General features: G+C 41.7%; 1 long non-coding RNA gene across 1 annotated transcript; it reads left to right on the top strand.

Annotated features, from left to right (window-relative positions):
- The first annotated feature begins 2206 nt into the window (after nt 1–2206).
- LOC127916036 (uncharacterized) lies at nt 2207–8716 on the top strand. Its single transcript, XR_008093220.1, has 2 exons — nt 2207–2576; nt 7033–8716. It is a non-coding gene; the product is annotated as an uncharacterized LOC127916036 (long non-coding RNA).
- Nucleotides 8717–21257: the final 12541 nt, after the last annotated feature.

Raw genomic sequence — 21257 nt, 5'->3', positions numbered from 1 at the left:
GCCTAACACACCTGAAACCAATAATGAATGTTTCACTAAGATCCTAAAGATGAGTGAGGTGTGTTTGGTTGGGGCGCTGCAGGGCGGTGGACCCCTAGGGGCAGGATGGGGCAATCCAGCTATATTGTGTGCAACTAAAAATATATCTACATTGCTATTAAGCCTATGATAGGAATTACAGTGTCCTCTTTAATTATTCGGTCAATGAAGCATTTTTTTCTTCTTTTGCCCCTATACTCAACGTTTGGATTTGAAATCAAACAATGAGTATGAAGTTAAAGTGCAGACAGTCAGCTTTAATTTGAAGTTTTTTTTAATCCATATTGGGGGAACCGTTTAGAATTTTAGAGCACTTTTTGTACATAACCCCCCCCCTCCATTTTACCATTTAGGGGTGCAAAAGTATTGGGACAAATTCACTTGTATGTGTATGAGAATAGTAAAAAGTTAAGTATTTGGTCCCACATTCATAGCACGCAATGACTACATCAAGATTGTGACTCAAGACATTTTTTGGGTGCATTTGCTGTCTGTTTTGGTTGTGTTTCAGATTATTTTGCCCAATAACAATTCATGGTAAATAATGTATTGTCATTTAGGAATCACTTTTATTGTAAATAAGAATAGAATAAGTTTCTAAACACTTACAGATAATCCTGAATAAATCGTGAATAATGATGAGTGAGAAAGTTAGATTGACAAATGTCATACCCCCAAGACATGCTAACATTGCACCATTACAATAACAGGGGAGGTTAGCATTTTATGCGGGGGTATATGTGTGCGTCTATAACTTTTTCACTCATCATTATTCACAATCCATAATCCATAATCATGGTAGCATCCATATGCATGTAGAAGTGTTTAGAAACGTATTATATTCTTATTTATTTGTAAGTCGCTCTGGATAAGAGCGTCTGCTAAATGACTTAAATGTAAATGTAAATTTATAATAAGTGACCCAAAATTGACCCCAAACAGGTCATATTAGATTGTTAGAATTAAAAAATTCTGAGGGAGGACCCCCAGACTGCCTGCCAGGTTATGTCCCCCCCACTTCTAAAACCAAAGTTGCACCCCTGATGAAACCTTTGTAAGAGGTCTCTGGCTGGGTTTTTCTCTTCAGTGTTGGAGTGTCAAAAAGTGTGACTTGTTACTGTGGCTAGAGCTGGGAGATGAGTGTGGATGTTGATGTCTGTGTGTGTGTGTTGTTTGCTGTCATGCTATTGCTAAGCTAAGGCATTGTCTGTGCTTACTGACTCAGAATTCAATGGGAGAACCACCCCAAGACACCCTGAACTAAGTAATCTCCTACAAAACCAAGTGACATGTTTCCTTTTTCAAAACAGCCAAATGTAAACAAATACTCCAATCGCCAATTGCCTCTATCCAAGTGGGAAAACTTCCCTTTTTTGCTATCCAAATAATTTTATTGTCAATTTTGTTCTTCTGTATCTTGGAATCATAAACAAAGATAGCACCATAAAAAAAGAACAATGCTGCCTTAAAATTACATCAGAAATTCTGGAATATGAGGTTCTGACTGGAAGTAATGACTTGTGTCATTTCATCACTGACTTTTCACATTTTCAACCTAAAGATAAATCAAAGCCATTTTTGACCATGTCAAACTTTAACCTTGTGGATATATAGTATGTAGCTGGTTTGACCAATTGTCAACATTATCAGACTATTGGTCCGAGGAACATTTGAAGGCCTCAACAATCGCCTTTACCACCACACAAACGTGCAATACATCACATTGACATTACAATAGTCAAAGCGACAATAGTGTAAACGTGTAAATTTGCAGCATGATTAGGACCTTTCCTCGCTGTATTGCTAGCTAGTATTGTAGCCTACAGCTGTTAGCCCAGTGCCACAACTCAAGAACCCGACACATGCAATAGACAGCTGAGCTATCCCAAGCACCTGCTGTTTTAATTGCCTGTGGGGTTGTGTGTTAGTTACCTAACCGCTCCAGACTCAAGAAACATGAGCTGGCTGACGAGAGGATTGGCTTGTCTGGGCTAGTTCCTGAGAAGTGAGATCAGATGCGGGCGACCAGGTTACGCTTAGCTGAGCAAGGTCAGATTTCATTAGTTAGTTCTGTCAGGTGTTTTCAGACCTCTAATCTTGAGGAGTACAAGCCCTGTGCTATCTTTTGTGTAGATCCAGTGTCATCAAGAAGTGAATAGGGAGGATTAGACAATGTGAATATTAAGCTAGACTTATCTCGACATGAGACCACTTATGATCCAGAAAAGTCAGACAAAGTTTGAATTTGGAATGAAGTTAGAAGGGTACAATAGGGTCAAAACTATAAACAAGATGTGTTTTGACAACAATAGTCACTTCCACATATCCCCCAACAGAGAATCGTCAACCCCTGGCTAATGCTTCCACCCCTGGGCTTTAGTCTTTGGTTGTGAAGCCAGGGTTTGCCAGTTGTTCAAACACCTACTACAGTATCATGTTGTGGTGTGACTATGCGTTGGTCATTGAGAGGTTAAGCAAACAGAAACCAGCAGCCACTGCCAACAAGTGGTTCATGATGACTCAACTAACATGCCAAGGTAGGGTATCTCACGCTACATCACCCCTTCTCATGACATTTCAGTTTATTGCCACGTAATGAGTATTTCCTTGCATAGCTGGAATACCGAGGGCATGCGGTGGGATGGTGGAATGGATAGAGAACAAAGAACTATGCTTTCCATTGCTACAGCAGTTTGGTTATGGAATTCAATCATTTCATGGGAACCCTGTAGCTGAAGGGTGCCTTCACATAAGGTTGTCAGGAGCATTAACATAATGATAGAATATTTTTTGTCATGACACAGTAGTCATTCATGTAGCAAGTATTGACCTATGACATCCACGTCGTCTTATTGACTGCAAAGACATACTGTTCAGTTTTCAAATCTGTTTTCACACCCGGTGTTTAGTCTTATGAAAAACTATCCTTATAGATGTTAGTTGCTAAATTCAATGTTTGGAGAGGCTACATTAAATCAAGATCAGCAGTGTGCAGTCAGCATGTCAACAAACATAGCAAGATTTATGTTTGTTTTGTCCTGTTTGAGAGCTAAATGTATCATTCAGAAATATAAAACGGCATAACATTTGATCTGGTTAACCAATAAGTGGATGGGGTAGACAGTGGATCAGCACAGTCTATGCTGACAAGCAGCCAAAGTTTTTAATTGATGGCATTTAGTTGTTGAAAAAGCCAGTACAGACAATGAATCAAGAGGGCAATTAACTTTAGCTCCATAACAAATGGTGCCTCTACCGTTTCCTGTAGTGTAGTCATTTCCTCACTTTAAAATGTTGTCGTCATAATGGTATTCTGGAAACACTATACTTGAAGGTTGTTAGGAATCATACTGCAACACTCGCTGGTTCTTATAGGAACTTATACCATGCTTCAAGTAAAGTGCTACTTGCCTGCTACAATAGACAAATAACTTTTGCAGAGCGTGAGACACTAATTTCATTGAAACCTGAGCGTAAGTGTGCTGGCTCCCTAGTCACCACTCTGATACAAAGCACATTTTCATGTCTGCGTGATCTCAAAAATGTCGTAACGTATAAAAAAAACCTGCCACTCGGAACACTGATACATGTTTGCACACAGGAACATGGATGATTGAACAAATGCCTAAACATGGTGTGAAAAGATTAAACGATGGGCGCACTCATGCACAAGGAAGCGGTTTCTATCTTGTGCATGGATCTGACTTCTACATTACATAAAAGGCCTTATTGTGTAGGCTACACTGAGGGAGACAGTCTACCAACCGGTTGATCAAGTTACACCTTCCTGGGTTGACACTTTCAAAGGGTCAAAGGTCATCGCTTACTGAGCCATAGTTCATTCTAATATATGAACAGACAAACTAACGAACATATACAGAAAAAATATATAAACGCAATATGTAAGGTTTTGGTCTCATGAGCTGAAATAAACGATTCCGGAAATGTTCCATATATACAAAAAGTGTTTTTGTCTTTTGAGCTTCTAGTCATGAAATCTATGCAGCCTGTTCAATCACTTTTTATAGCTACTGTTTATAGGCCTCCTGGGCCATATACAGCATTCCTCACTAAGTTCCCTGAATTCCTATCGGACCTTGTAGTCATGGCAGATAATATTCACATTTTTGGTGACTTTAATATTAACATGGAAAAGTCCACAGACAGAGGCATCATCGACTCAGTGGGTTTTGTCCAACATGTCTCCGGACCTACTCACTGCCACAGTCATACTCTGGACCTAGTTTTGTCCCGTGGAATACATTTTGTGGATCTTAATGTTTTTCCTCATAATCTTGGACTATCGGACCACCATTTTATTACGTTTGCAATTGCAACAAATAATCTGCTCAGACCCCAACCAAGGACCATCAATAGCCGTGCTATAAATTCTCGGACAACCCAAAGATTCCTAGATGCTCTTCCAGACTCCCTCCACCTACACAAGGAAGTCAGAGTATAAAAATCGGTTAACCAACCTAACTGAGGAACTCAATTTAACCTTGTGTAATACCCTAGATGCAGTCGCACCCTTGAAAACAAAAAAAAGATTTGTCATAAGAAACTAGCTCCCTGGTATACAGAAAATACCAGAGGCCCGAAGCAAGCTTCCAGAAAACTGGAAATGGTGCTACACCAAACTGAAAGTTTTCCGACTAGCTTGGAAAGACACTGCTGTGCAGTATCGAAGAGCCTTCACTGCTGCTCGATCATCCTATTTTTCCACATTTATATCATGATCATTAGAAAGCAAATTACGGTCTCTTTAAATCTGCGTATTTCTCCAAAGCTCAATTGTCCTGAGTCTGGACTTCACTGCTAGTATCAAGGGAGATACTCAAGTTTTTTAACACTATATCTCTTTGACACATTGATGAAAATAGTCATGGCCTCTAAGCTTCAAGCCTGCATACTTGACCCTATTCCAACTAAACTACTGAAAGAGCTGCTTAATGTGCTTGGCCCTCCTATTTTGAACATAATAAACGGCTCCCTATCCACCAGATGTGTACCAAACTCACTAATGTGGCAGTTATAAAGCCTCTCTTGAAAAAGCCAAACCTTGACCCAGAAAACATAAAAAACTATTGGCCAATATCGAATCTCCCATTCCTCTCAAAATATTTTTAAAATGCTGTTGCGCAGCAACTCACAGACTTCCTGAAGACAAACGATGTATACGAAATGCTTCAGTGTGGTTTTAGACGGCATCATAGCACCGAGACTGCAATTGTGAAGGTGGTAAATTACCTTTTAATGGCGTCAGACCAAGGCTCTGCATCTGTCCTCATGCTCCAAGACCTTAGTGCTGCTTTTGATACCATCGATCACCACATTCTTTTGGAAAGATTGGAAACACAAATTGGTCTACACGGACAAGTTCTGGCCTGGTTTAGATATTTTCTGTCAGGAAGATATCAGTTTGTCTCTGTGGATGGTTTGTTCTCCTGTAAATGTTGGTGTTCCTCAAGGTTCCGTTTTAGGACCACTATTGTTTTCACTATATATTTTACCTCTTGGTGATTTCATTCGGAAGCATAATGTTAACTTTCACTGCTATGCAGACAATACACAGCTGTACATTTCGATGAAACATAGCGAAGCCCCAAAATTGCCCTCCCATGAAGCTTGTGTTTCAGACATAAGGAATTGGATGGTGGCACATTTTTTACTTTTAACTCGGACAAAACAGAGATACTAGTTCTAGGTCCCAAGAAACAAAGAGATCTTCTGTTGGATCTGACAATTAGTCTTGATGGTTGTACAGTCGTCTCAAATAAAACTGAGAAGGACCTCGGCGTTACTCTGGGCCCTGATCTCTCTTTTGTTTCAAGGACAGCTTTTTTCCATCTACGTAACATTGCAAAAATCTAAACCTTTCTGTCCAAAAACGATGCAGAGAAATATATGCATGCTTTTGTCACTTCTAGGTTAGACATCTGCAATGTTCTACTTTCAGGCTACCCAGATAAAGCACTAAATTAACTCCAGTTAGTGCTAAACACGGCTGCTAGAATCTTGACTAGAACCAAAAAATGTGATCATATTACTCCAGTGCTAGCCTCTCTACATTGGCTTCCTGTTAAGGCTAGGGATGATTTCAAGGTTTTACTGCTAACCTACAAAGCATTACATGGGCTTGCTCCTACCTAATCTTTCCGATTTGGTCCTGCCTTACATACCTACACGTACGCTATGGTCACAAGACACAGGCCTCCTTATTGTTCCTATACATTTTAAGCAAACAGCTGGAGTCTGGGCTTTCTCCTATAGAGATCCATTTTTATGGAATGGTCTCCCTATCCATGTAAGGGACGCAGTTTCGGTCTCAACCTTTAAGTCTTTATTGAAGACTCATCTCTTCAGTAGGTCCTATGATTGAGTGCAGTTTGGCCCAGGGATGTGAAGGTGAACGGAAAGGCACTGGAGCGACGAACCACCCTTGCTGTCTCTGCCTGGCCAGTTCCTCTCTCTCCACTGGGATTCTCTGCCTCTAACCCTATTACGGGGGCTGAGTCACTGGCTTACTGGTGCTCTTCCATGCCATCCTTAGGAGGGGTGCGTCACTTGAGTGGGTTGAGTCACTGACGTGGTCTTCCTGTCCGGGTTGGTGCCCCCCTCGGGTTCATGCCGTGTGGGAGATCTTTGTGGGCTATACTCGGCCTTGTCTCAGGGTAGTAAGTTTGTGGTTTTGAAGACATTCCTCTAGTGGTGTGGGGGCTGTGCTTTGGCAAAGTGGGTGGGGTTATATCCTTTCTGTTTGGCCCTGTCCGGGGGTATTGTCGGACGAGGTCACAGTGTCTCCCGACCTCTCCTGACTCAGCCTCCAGTATTAATGCTGCAGTAGTTTATGTGTCGGGGGGCTAGGGTCAGTCTGTTATATCTGGAGTATTTCTCCTGTCTTATCCAGTGTCCTGTGTGAATTTAAGTATGCTCCCTCTAACTCTCTCTCTCTCTCGCTGTCTCTGTCTCTCTTCTCTCGGAGGACCTCAGCCCTAGGACCATGCCTCAGGACTACCTGGCCTGATGACTCCTTGCTGTCCCCAGTCCACCTGGTCGTGCTGCTGCTCCAGTTTCAACTGTTCTGCCTGCAGCTATGGAACCCTGATCTGTTCACCGGACGTACTACCTTGTCCCAGACCTGGTGTTTTTCGACTCTCTACCGCCCTTGCTGTCTCTAACTCTGAATGATCGGCTATGAAAAGCCAACTGACATTTACTCCTGAGGTGCTGACCTGTTGCACCCTCTACAACCACTATGATTATTATTATTATTTTACCTTGCTAGTCATCTATGAACGTTTGAACATCTTGGCCGTGTACTGTTATAATCTCCACCCGGAACAGCCAGAAGAGGACTGGCCACCCCTCAGAGCCTTGTTCCTCTCTAGGTTTCTTCCTAGGTCCCAGCCTTTCTAGGGAGTTTGTTACATCTGCATTGCTTGCTGTTTGGGGTTTTAGGATGTTTTCTGTATAGCACTTTGTTACATCGGCTAATGTAAAAAGGGCTTTATGAATGAATTTGATTTGATTTTTATTTGATTACTTCTCTTAAATGTTATGCACAAATTTGTTTACATTCCTGTTAGTGAGCATTGCTCCTTTGCCAAGATAATCCATTCACCTGACAAGTCTGGCATATCAAGAACCTGATTAAACATTATGACCATTACACAGGTGCACCTTGTGCTGGGGGCAATAAAAGGCCACTCCAAAATGTGCAGTTTTGTCACACAACACAATGTCACAGATGTCTCAAGTTCTGAGGGAGCGTGCAATTGGCATGCTGACTGCAGAAATGTTCACCAGTGCTGTTGCCAGACAATTTAATGTTAATTTCTTTACTATAAGCTGTCTCTAACGTCGCTTTAGAGAATTTGGCACTACATCCAATCGGCCTCACAACAGCAGACCAAATGTAAGCAAGCCAGCCCAGGACCTCCACATCTGGATTACCTGCCTTCATCTGAGACCAACTACCCGGACAGATGATTTAATTGAGGAGTATTTATGTCACATGTATGACGTCAGATGGTAGAGTGGTTTGCTGATGTCAACCTTTTGAACAGAGTGCCCCATGGTTGCGGTGGAGTTATGGTATGGGCAGGCATAAGCTACGGACAACAAACACAATTTAATTTTATCGATAGCAATTTGAATGCACAGAGATACAATAATGAGGCCCATTGTCTTGGCATTCATCCACCGCCATCACCTCATGTTTCAGCATGATAATGCATGGCCCCATGTCGCAAGGATCGGTACATGATTCCTGGAAGCTGAAAATGTCCCAGTTCATGTTCATTGAACAACCGTCCTGTCTGGTGAAGCAATCGTTTGTCCTTCCTACGCGGTGCCTATATATTGCCTGTGGGTTTATTACTCAGTGCTCTTAATGAAGTACCGTCTCAGAGATTAGTGGAGGCACGTGCTTGCACAATCCTTCGTATTGTTGAAGTCGGCATACATTTTTTTATCTAAAAGGTCTTGCTCACTCAACACAAAGGACTAACTGTGTACAGTTCAGGTGACGACTGTTGACATATGGTGCATGAACCTAGTCATTTTGGATGACATACGTACCTATTACACCATGCTTTGATAAGCTTTTGACAAGGTAAGTATCAACATTGTTTAATGAATGTATTCAATGACTAATAAAGTCAGACAATGAGGATTTATGAGTACTTATCATTTCTGTTGCCTACATTGACTGTCATTGGTAAACAAGTTGGCGGTTTCTTCTTCAGTACAAAATCCTTAGCAGTACACTGAACCCCATTACACTGGCTAAATAACACTACATGACAGTACACCTGCAAAACAGTTCTTTATGGGTTCATGTCCTCATTTTCCCACCCCGGTGTCACATTTCGACCCAGACAGAGCGAAGAAAGAAGAGGAGTAAAATACACTTTCTTTGTGTCCTAATTTTTGATTCTAATAACATAGATGATATAATATGTTTCAGGCTCAGTGAGGCATCATTATAAACAAACACAGTTGTGAAAGCCATACTTGACAAGGACATTAAATGCTATGATTCATGATTTTACAAAAGCTTATTCCTACTTGGGATATGGTTTAAAGGGGTGATCTGGGATTGGTACATACATTTTTTGACTTTTATATACAGAATAGCCATTGATTCTTGAAAAATGTACTTATAATTTGATTAGCTTGTTTGAATCCCAGATTCCCCCTTTCAGCTCTGCTAGATGTACGTCTCTTGCCTGTTAAATAGAGATGGGAGGTAACCAAATGAACCACAACATCACTGTGTGGCCTTGTCCCCTAACCTATGTTTACTAAACATAGTGGGTTGGAGGAAATTTGTTTAGAAAGACAAAGCCCTCCCAAGTCCTCCCATGTGTACTAATATATTTTTTCTTATATAATACAATGCTAAGGGGTGTGTGTGTGTGTGTGTGTGTGTGTGTGTGTGTGTGTGTGTGTGTGTGTGTGTGTGTGTGTGTGTGTGTGTGTGTGTGTGTGTGTGTGCGTGCGTGCGTGCGTGCGTGCGTGTGCGCATGTGTGTCAAATACTGAGTTGTCTGGGCAGGTTCTGTTTGAGATGGTTAGTGTTTCATTAAGGTGTTGACAAAGCATTATGTTGCAACAGGACCAATGTTTGCATGAAATCTCTGTCTTCAACATGAATAGTATTTCAATCTGGATTTCTACCTATAAAATAATCTTCAAACATGCCACGTGTACAACATATATATTACACATCAAAGTGGGTTTGTTTGAAAATGGGAAACATGCACAGGCCTATGCAGGTGCTTATTGGGTAAAAACAATAAATCTTTAACACAACACAAACAGGTAATACGATTAACAAGTGAGCTCGTTGTTAGTAATGACACTGATTCAGATGAGACCTTGTTGACAGTATGACCATCTGTGGAGCATCTACAGATGGACTATTCAAATAAAATGTGACCTTACTTCTTCCCAAACTATCTGTTGATTAGCACTTGCTTGCTAAGGTTACGGTTAAGGTTAGGTTTAAAATAAGAGTTAGGGTAAGGGTTAAGGTTAGGGATAGGATTAGGATTAGGATAAGAGTTAAATCAAATCAAATTTTATTTGTCACATACACATGGTTAGCAGATGTTAATGCGAGTGTAGCGAAATGCTTTTTGCTTCTAGTTCCGACCATGCAGTAACATCTAACAAGTAATCTAACAATTTCACAACAACTACCTTAAACATACAAGTGTAAAGGAATTAATAAGAATATGTACATTTAAAAATATATATGGATCAGCGATGGCTGAACGGCATAGACAAGATGCAGTTGATGGTGTAGAGTACAGTATATACATATGAGATGAGTAATTTAAGGTATGTAAGCATTATATAAAGTGGCATAGTTTAAAGTGACTAGTGATACATTTATTACATCCAATGTTTTATTATTAAAGTGGTTAGAGATTGAGTCAGTATGTTGGCTGCAGCCACTCAATGTTAGTGATGGCTGTTTAACAATCTTTAACGACCCAGGGTCTCGAGCTTAATGACAAGTTTGGAGGGTACTATGGTGTTGAGCTGTAGTCTGTAGTCTGAGCTGTAGTCGATCAACAGCATTCGTACATAGGTATTCCTCTTGTCCAGATGGGTTAGGGCAGTGTGCAGTGTGATTGCGATTGTGTCGTCTGTGGACCTATTGGGGTGGTAGGCAAATTGGAGTGGGGATAAGGGTAAGGTTAGGATTAGGGTTAGTAGATAGTTGAAATATTACTGATAGTCTGTAGATAGTCTGTACAGCATCTACCAAAGGACTAACCAAATAAAGTGTCAGATAAAATGGCAATCAGTTGCCCCCATCACAGTAAAACCACTTTAGGCCCAAAATCTGTTTGAAGTGTTTTATTGGTCAAACTCTAGGCAGCAAAGGTAGCCATTTTTTTAGAACATATGTACTCTCATTGATGGGGGGTCTATCAACAAGAGGACAGAAAAAAATGTTTTACATTTAAAAAAATAGACAGGTGGCTTTAGAAAAAAAGAAGCTGGGTTACAAAAATGTAGCATGTGTGTCAGGGAGTGTGGGGTGTAAGAGACAGTGTAATGTTGTGCTCAACATAAATAACACACACTTGTACCTTGTTATTATCTCATGTTTCTTAAGGATATATACTTTATATATCAAGCAGTGCTTTATATTTTTGAATGTGTCATACATACACATTTAGTCAGTTAAGGAAATAGACAGGCGATGGAAAAATGTGTTTGTTTCTCCGCCAACTTTCATAAGATACAATCTCCCTTTTCGGTTTGTGCTATTGAAAAATAGTTATCCACCAGGATGATCTCAAATGACACATCCATTCAGTCAGTAATGGTTCACTGTTTTAGCAAGATGTCTGAAGATCATATTACCTACAGCAACACATCCATTCCTGTGATGACACACCCCTTGCTTCAGTTAAACATGTACAGCTTTGGTTCATATACAAGAAAATTCAATTTCTTAATACAAATTCACAAGGATTACATTCAGATTCAATTTCTGTTGGTACTAATATCACTCCATCCCCATGTAGCTGCAGTCTCCCATTCCCATGGGCCCCTCATTTCACAACTGATAACTGTCAGGTCAGCCTGGTTTCATAGACTAAACGTAGCATAGTAAACAAAAATCCGTAATGCTGTAATTAGTATGATATGTTACTGTCACGTTCGTCATAGTGAGGAGACCAAGGCGCAGCGTGATATGAAAACATCTTCTTTAATTAACGAAGAACACTAAACAAACTAACAAAATAACAAAACAAATGTGAAGCTAATACAACGAGTGCTGACATGCAACTACACATAGACAATAACCCACCAAACCATAAAAGGACCAAGCAGCGTGTTAACTTTTTATGGCTGCAGGGGCAGTATTGAGTAGCTTGGATGAAAAGGTGCCCATTGTAAACGGCCAGCTCCTCAGTCATAGTTGCTAATATTTGCATATTATTATTAGTATTGGATAGAAAACACTCTGAAGTTTCTAAAACTGTTTGAATTATGTCTGTGAGTATAACAGAACTCATACAACAGGCCAAACCCTGAGAGATTTTCAACCAAGCTCTCATTGAAATTACAGCGAGATATGGATGAGTTTTCACTTCCTACGCCTTCCACTAGATGACAGCAGTCAATAGAACTTTGTCTGATGACTCTAATGTGAAGGGGGGTCGAATGACACAGGAAATGGTCACCACAGCCATGAGTGGACCATGCTTTCACTAAGCGCGTTCACAGGGGAAGGACTTGCATTCCACCCCTCATCTGAAGTCATTCTAATTCTCCGGTTGGAACGTTATTCAAGATATATGTAAACAACATTCTAAAGATTGATTCAGTACATCGTTTGACATGTTTCTACTGACTGTTACAGAACTTTTGGACATTTCATCACGTTATAGTGGACGCGCTTTGTGACTTTGTAATTGTTTACCAAACGCGCTCACCAAAGTAGCTAATTGGACATAAATAACAGACTTTTTCGAACAAATCAAGCAATTATTGTTGACCTGGGATTCCTAGGACTGCATTCTAATGAAGTTCATCAAAGGTAAGGAAACATTTATCATGTATTTTCTGGTTTCTGTTGACTGCAACATGGCGGCTAATTTGGCTTCTGTTCTGAGCGCCATCTCAGATTATTGCATGTGTTGCTTTTTCCGTAAACTGTTTTTGAAATCTGACACAGCGGTTGCATTAAGGAGAGGTATATCTATAATTCCATGTGTATAACTTGTATTATCATCTACATTTATGATGAGTATTTATGTTGAAATGATGTGGCTATGCAAAATCACTTGATGTTTTTGGAACTAGTGAATCTAGTAAGCCAAAGTAAACTCTGATTTTTTAATATAAATATGAACTTTATCAAACAAAACATGCATTTATTGTGTAACATGAAGTACTATGAGTGTCATCTGATGAAGATAATTCAAGGTTAGTGATTAATTTTATGTTTATTTGTGTTTTTTGTGAATGCTATATTTTGCTGGAAACTGGCTGTGCTTATTGTGGTTTGGTGGAGACCTAACATAATCGTTTGTAGTGCTTTCGCTGAAAAGCCTATTTGAAATCGGACACTTTGGTGGGATTAAAAACAAGATTACCTTTAAAATGATATGAAACACATGTATGTTTTAGGAATTGTAATTATGAGATTTCTGTGGTTTGAATTTGGTAGTTGTCTGGTAGTTCACTGGTAGTTGTCATATCGATCCCGGTATTGGGATTGCAGCCAAGGAGGAATGGACCTGGGCAGAAATTTTGGACGGAGCAGGACCCTGAATGCAGGCTGAGGAGTCACCTAGGAGCAAGAGAGGACAGCAACGACGTCCGGGAGGTAGGCCACAGAAACCCCAATAAAAACATTTGGGGGGCGGCACATGGAGCAGTCGGCGAAGTTGAGGGGTGAGTCAGAGATTGTCGAGGAGTTATTGGACAGATTGGAGGAAAGTGAACGGAGGGGAGATTATGAGACCTTCGGGGAGTTGTTGATTAAAACCAGTTATGCATTAGGGGGCGCTATTAAAATTTTTGGATGAAAAACGTTCCCGTTTTAAACAAGATATTTTGTCACGAATAGATGCTCGACTATGCATATAATTGACAGCTTTGGAAAGAAAAAACTCTGACGTTTCCAAATCTGCAAAGATATTATCTGTGAGTGCCACAGAACTGATGCTACAGGCGAAACCAAGATGAAATTTCAAACAGGAAATGTCCCAGATTTTGAATGCGCTTTGTTCCAATGTCTCCTTATATGGCTGTGAATGCGCAAGGACTGAGCCTACACTTTCTGTCGTTTCCCCAAGGTGTCTGCAGCATTGTGACGTATTTGAAGGCATATCATTGGAAGATTGACCATAAGAGACTACATTTACTAGGTGTCCGTCCGCTTGATGTCCCCCGTCAAAATTATTGCGTAATCTCCAGCTGCATGCATTTTTCCATGTGGTTTAGAGGAGAAACCAAACTTCCACGAATGATATATCATCGAATAGATATGTGAAAAACACCTTGAGGATTGATTCTAAACAACGTTTGCCATGTTTCTGTCGATATTATGGAGTTAATTTGGAAAAAAGTTTGACGTTATAATGACTGAATTTTCGTTTTTTCGTCTTAGCTAAACGTGATGAACAAAACGAAGCGGTTTCTCCGACACAAATAATATTTTTGGAAAAACTGAACATTTGCTGTCTAACTGAGAGTCTCCTCATTGAAAACATCTGAAGTTCTTCAAAGGTAAATTATTTTATTTGAATGCTTTTCTTGTTTTTGTGAAAATGTTGCCTGCTGAATGCTAGGCTTAATGCTATGCTAGCTATCAATACTCTTACACAAATGCTTGTTTAGCTATGGTTGAAAAGCATATTATGAAAATCTGAGATGACAGTGTTGTTAACAAAAGGCTAAGCTAGTGAGCCAATATATTTATTTTATTTAATTTGCGATTTTCATAAATAGTTTATTTGGAAAAAAGTTCTGCGTTATAATGACTGAATTTTCGGGTTTTTTTCTTAGCCAAACGTGATGAACAAAACGGAGCGATTTCTCCTACACAAATAATCGTTTTGGAAAAACTGAACATTTGCTGTCTAACTGAGAGTCTCCTCATTGAAAACATCTGAAGTTCTTCAAAGGTAAATTATTTTATTTGAATGCTTTTCTTGCTTTTGTGAAAATGTTGCCTGCTGAATGCTAGGCTTAATGCTATGCTAGCTATCAATACTCTTACACAAATGCTTGTTTAGCTATGGTTGAAAAGCATATTTTGAAAATCTGAGATGACGGTGTTGTTAACAAAAAGGCTAAGCTTGAGAGCCAATATATTTTTTTCATTTGCGATTTTCATGAATAGATAACGTTGCATTATGCTAATGAGCTTGAGGCTATACTTACGATCCCGGATACGGGATTGCTCGTAGCAATAGGTTAAATTGGAGGAGAGTGAAGAGAGAGAGCAGTTGATTTGGCGTAGTATGCACGGCATTCGCCCTGAGGAGCGTGTTAGCTGTCCGATGCCACCTGTGTCAGTTCCTCGTACTCATCCTGAAACGTGTTAAAGTTTCGGAACAATTGATGCCGGCTATACACACCAGGTCTCCAGTGTACTTTCACAACCCGGTGTGTCCAGTTCCTCCTCCTCGCACTCGCCCAGAGGTGCGTGTCCTCAGCCTGGTACCACCAGTTCCGGCACCACGCACCAGGCCTCCAGTGCGCCTCCAAAGTCCAGTACGTCCTGTGTCTCCTTCCCGCACTCACCCTGAGGTGCGTGTCCCCAGCCCGGTACCACCAGTTCCGGACCCACGCACCAGGCCTCCATTGCGCCTCCAGTGTCCAGTACGCCCTGTCCCTGCTCCTCGCACTCGCCCTGAGGTGCGGTTGGGAGTCCGCACCTTTAGGGGGGTACTGTCATGCCCTGACCTTAGTTTTCTATGTTTTATGTATTATTTTGGTCAGGTCAGGGTGTGACGAGGGTGGGTATGCTTGTTTGGGAACAAGACTCGGCTATATGCTCCAGTCTGGAGGAGTTCGTGGCAGAGGTAAAGAAGATTTTCGATAATCCATTGTCCAGGAGAGAGGCTGCCCGGAAGTTGCTTCAGCAAAGCTCTTGCAATGTGGCAGTCTACACAGTGAATTTCCACACGTTGGCAGCTGAGAGTGCCTGGAACTCGGAGCCACTGTTTGATATGGTCCTGCATGGACTTTCGGAGGAAGTAAAGGATGAGATTGCTGCCCGGGAACTACCGACGGATCTTGACTCGCTCATCGCCTTGACCATTAGGATCGATGGGCGACTACAGGATCAAAGGAAGGAGAGGAGATTCGATTTCACTCGCCCGTCCAAGGATTCCACCTGCCTCGTCCCCGACGGCTCCGTTGCCAAGAAGAACCCAAGTTTCCCCGAGAGTCTCCCAAGGCTGCCGATTCACCTCTTCCTGAGCCCATGCAACTGGGCAGAGCTAGGCTGTCTCCAGCTAATCACATCCCTTTTTATGCCATGTTGCTGTGGGTGAACCAGTCAAAATCTCTCCGGGTCCTCATCGACTCTGGGGCCAATGAGAGCTTTATGGATGCTACCCTGGCTTCCAAGCTGGATATCCCCACTCAGCCCCTCTCCATTCCCATCGACGTTGGAGCACTGGATGGGTGCTCTATAGGCTGGGTCACCTACAATACCACCCCCATCAACCTACTTGTGTCAGGGAACCACAGCGAGATGATCCAGTTCCTGCTCATTGACTCCTCAGGTTCCTGTAGTATTGGGATTCTCCTGGCTCCAGCGACACAATCCCCTCATTGACTGGTCTGCCGGTGGCACTATGGGCTGGAGTCCATTCTGCCACGCACATTGCCTGAAGTCAGCGCAGCCTGTCCCGGGATGTCTTCCTGGGGCCTCGGAAGTTGCCCCGGACCTCTGTGCCATTCTCGCGGAGTACCAGGACCTCCGGGAGGTGTTCAGTAAGGCTTGGGCCACTTTGTTGCCACCGCACCGACCATGGGATTGATCTTCTCCCAGGCACCACTCCGCCCCGGGGACGACTGTACTCTCTGTCGGGTCCTTAGGCCAAGGCTATGGAGACCTACATTGAGGATACCCTAGCTGCTGGTTCATCCGTCCTTCTGCCTCCACCGCCAATGCATTGACTATCGAGGTCTCAATGACATCACGGTGAAGAACCGCTACCTCTCATTTCCTCTGCTTTCAAGCCCCCCCCCCCAGTGGGCATTAGTGTTCTTCAAGCTGGACCTACGGAACTTCAACCAACTGGTGCGGATACGGAAAGGGGACGAGTAGAAGACTGCCTTCAATGAGTACCTGGTCATGCCCTTTGGCCTTACCAACGCCTAACATCTGCCCCTCCGGGTGGAATCCCACAAACTCTCTCCCCGGTTTACCTGCCTGTTTCCCATCTCCAAAATCATTAGCCCCTCTGCTGTTCGTCTTCTGTTGCCCCGTAGCCTTCGTATACATCCCACCTTTCATGTGTCCAGAGTTAAACCCTTGTCTCGCAGCCCTTTGTCTCCTGTGACCAATTTGAATTCCTTGCAATAAAACAGGGACGATGGCCAAATACCAAGTATCCTGTTTCAGGCTCAATATATAGACAATTCGGACCAATGAGAACTTGCCACATGTAGCTATGAGTCCCGGACTGAAATTCCTCCTGTGTCTCTGACCCATTAATCATTAATTTCCCATTATAATAAGTATTTCTTATAGCCCAACTATTTTCTTTATTTTACAATTTAAATAAACACATTCAGCATAGACAATGTAATTGTTGTGGTCGTCTTAGGAAAACCATCTTTATTATCACACCTTCTGGGAGAAAAGTACTGTATCTGGCATTGAACTTGGTGGTAGTAGTTGTGTGTATGTTTGATGTGAAGGATCCCATCATTCTCTGCTTCCAGACATTTCAGCACAAGGCATGTACAAAATCTAGATCATGTACATCCAATACATTGTCTACCGGTATCGTTTTAAAATTGAGAACATATTGTTTACATATTGTTCAACTATGTGTGAGTTAAGCTATTCTCTGCTTCAGATGCACAATGTCAAGGGGTGCATTGCAAATGTCCATAAGGCTAGTGCTGTCATACTGTAGGCTAATGGTTCCCAACTCTGGTCCTCGAGTACCCCCAACAGTACAGTTTATTGTTGCCCCGGACAAACACACCTATTTCAACTCGTCAACCAATCATCAGACCCTTTGAGTTGAATCAGGTGTGTTTGTGTCTGCTACCAGCCGGGTTACTGTGGGGCTGGGAGGTTACCATTGTGGTAGACTGCTTAGTAGGCAATCCACAGAATTGCTCTCAGATTGCGTCCAATGCTCGGTTGTGACGTTAATCCATGGCCTGCATCCCTTCCATCAGACCGCGAAGCAACTCCTTGTGCCTACCAATGGTGGCACCTCGGTATGGGATGACGTTGCGGAGCTGGTACAAGTCTGCTGGGTCAGTCATGGCCAGTTCGTCCTATCACGGTTCAGGTAAGACCCAGATGCAGACTGTGTTGAAGTAACTATGTTTATTACAGCAACAGGGGCAGGCAAACAACTGGTCAAGGCGGGCAGGGGTCGATAATCCAGAATGGTGGGGTAAAGGTACAGGACAGCAGGCATTCTCAGGGTCAGGTCAGGCAGAGGTCGGTAATCCAGAGTAGTGGGGAAAAGGTACCGGATGGCAGGCTCAGGGTGAGGTCAAGCAGAGATCGGTAATCCAGAGTAGTGGGGAAAAGGTACCGGATGGCAGGCTCAGGGTGAGGTCAAGCAGAGATCGGTAATCCAGAGTAGTGGGGAAAAGGTACCGGATGGCAGGCTCAGGGGGAGGTCAAGCAGAGATCGGTAATCCAGAGTAGTGGGGAAAAGGTACCGGATGGCAGGCTCAGGGTGAGGTCAAGCAGAGATCGGTAATCCAGAGTAGGGGGGAAAAGGCATAAAACGGCAGGCAGGCTCAGGGTCAGGGCGGGCAGAAATGGTCAATACCGGGAACAAACAAGAGACAGGAACAGGGGGGGAAAATGCTGGAAGGCTTGACGAAACAAGACAGACAGACAAACGGAGAACTCATGTATAGGTTCCCAGGGGATAACGGGGAAGATGTCCAACACCTGAATGGGGGTGGAGACAAGCACACGACAGGTGAAACAGATCAGGGCATGACATTCTAATTGACTTTTTTAAGTGTATTTATAGTACTACTGATTTGATTACTACATTATTGGGAAAGAGCAAGCAGTAAAACCATTTCACGGCACGTGACAATAAAAACTTGAAACTTGAATTGCAATTTGTTACATATCATATGAAATATAATTTGTAACATCATATGAAATGGATGATGGAAATCCACAAATGAATACATACCATACCAAACATAACCTATCATACTAAATGGAGTGTCACTGATTTTCATATACTATGAGTCCCTGATTTTCATGAGTGTAGGTTTGTCAGGTAGCTATTCCTTGGAAGGGAGGGTGGGTTTATCTTTAAATACACACATTGTATGCTACTTTTGGTACAGTATGTTTTCTTTCTAACTAGAGTTTCCAACTTATTTTGTCACATCAGGCCGGCCTGATAAGTCAACCTTTTATGATCCCTGTGCAAAGAGACGCAAAGACACAGCGAGTGCCGGTATGTTTGCAGAGCTGAAGTTAGGGAAACCACAAGGCTAAGCACAATATCGACATGTGCTGCTTAACCTTGGTAAAGGACCATTTTTCAACCTGACAGGGTTTAACCGATACGTTGAGATAGGATACCTGGGATAATAATAAAATAATAAAAAATAATATATGCCATTTAGCTGACGCTTTTATCCAAAGCGACTTACAGTCATGTGTACATACATTCTACGTATGGGTGGTCCTGGGAATCGAACCCACTACCCTGGCGTTACAAGCGCCATGCTCTACCAACTGAGCCACAGAAGGACCACTAGCCACAGAAGGACCACTATTGGAACGAATTACGAACAAATGGTGGTCCAAGCAACATTTTAGAAAGAGAGCCTTTTGAGGATCCTTTTCAATTCAATTGGATGAAAAAGTGCATTCGGACTCTCAAATTCAGAGACAGAGCTGTGGATGCAAGGACTGACCATCGCTGACATCAAAATGGTAGTTTTAACCATGTTTGGAAGCTATACAATGTTTGGTTACAATTACATTGTTTTCAAACAATGTAGGGAAAAAATATATATTTTGGGTTCTGACGGAGTAAGACACCATTATTGATATACACTAGATGACTGATAATAGCACCGTGTTGAGTCCATCGTGCCTTCCATCTTGGCACTCCTCCACCATTGTAAAACATATTTTGGAAGCTATAGAAATGCATTTATTAATGTCTACATTGGTTTCTGCCACATGTATTACATTACAGACACCCTTAATACATACTTTTTAATTATATTATGTGAGCTAAATAAAATGAAAAAATATATGAAAACATTTTTTCCTAAAAGTATACATTTTGCAGATGACTCATCTTACTGTCCCCACTACAACAACTAAATATTTAAATACATGTAATTTTGTCCTTGAAACATTTGATTGAAATACTGTTGAATTCCATTGGAGGACTGCTCCTACTGTGGAGTGTCAATATGGCTGACAGGCGGCTTCAAGGCCTGTCAATGGCCAATACGTAGCATCAGCATTCCAGGGTTTATATACATCATTGGTCAAACAGTTGAACTAAGCTCATGAGGCATTTATAACTTACACTCTTCAACAATCAATGGCTAAATGTCATTCATTAGTGGCAGTGGCTAGGTAAATAAAATACATCCGTAGATTGCAGTCTCTCCTGGTTCATATACTGTGAATTGCGTATTAGGCAAGTAACCACATACATAATGGTGTAATTTGGGTGAGCTATCCCTTTATCAAAGATAGAACATTGTGTTACATAAGGGACCTAACTTAGTGACGCAAGCTTCTCCATTATTAGGGTCTATCATATGTTTGTGTTTCAGATTGCTAATAGACTTACTGCATTATTGACTGAAATGTCTCTGCCATGGATGTAAAAGAAAAATCTAGTCCATTGATTGAGTGAGAAGAATAGGCTTGGTTTTAACAAGCTATGCATGTTTTGAACCATTTCATAGAAATGCACTCGGATTCAGATTAGGTCCTACAATATGTATCGTCATCAAGTACGATATATCTTCTGAGGAATATGTCACGCAAGGAGTCAAGGAGGTTTCTTCAAGCTTTGATCTAAATGTCTATCCATATCTGTTCAGGTATAGCTTGGGCAGGCTTCTTTGTCAATATGTAAACACTCAAATCCCTTACATAAAGAAGTGTGAACCAACCCTAACTGTATAGACAAATAGGTTTTTTAGGGTTAGTAACTTCAAGTATTAAAACTACATATAACCATTGCCGTTCCATGTTATTGTCAGTCATTGCAAGGGCATTTGTCAACGGCAGTCAAAACAGCCATTGTCTTTCATCTTGTAATGAGGTTCAATTACAGGACCAGTCAAAAGTTTGGACACACCCACTCATTCAAGGGTTTTCTTTATTTTTTTAAACTATTTTCTACATTGTAGAATAATAGTGAAGACATCAAAACCATGAAATAACACATGGAATCATGTAGTAACCAAAAAAGTGTTAAACATCAAAATATATTTTATATTTGAGTTTCTTCAAAGTAG

The sequence above is a fragment of the Oncorhynchus keta genome, chromosome 35 (genome assembly GCF_023373465.1).
Source record: "Oncorhynchus keta strain PuntledgeMale-10-30-2019 chromosome 35, Oket_V2, whole genome shotgun sequence".
In the NCBI taxonomy this organism is placed as follows: Eukaryota; Metazoa; Chordata; class Actinopteri; order Salmoniformes; family Salmonidae; genus Oncorhynchus; species Oncorhynchus keta.
This window is presented reverse-complemented; position numbering and strand designations above follow the sequence as displayed.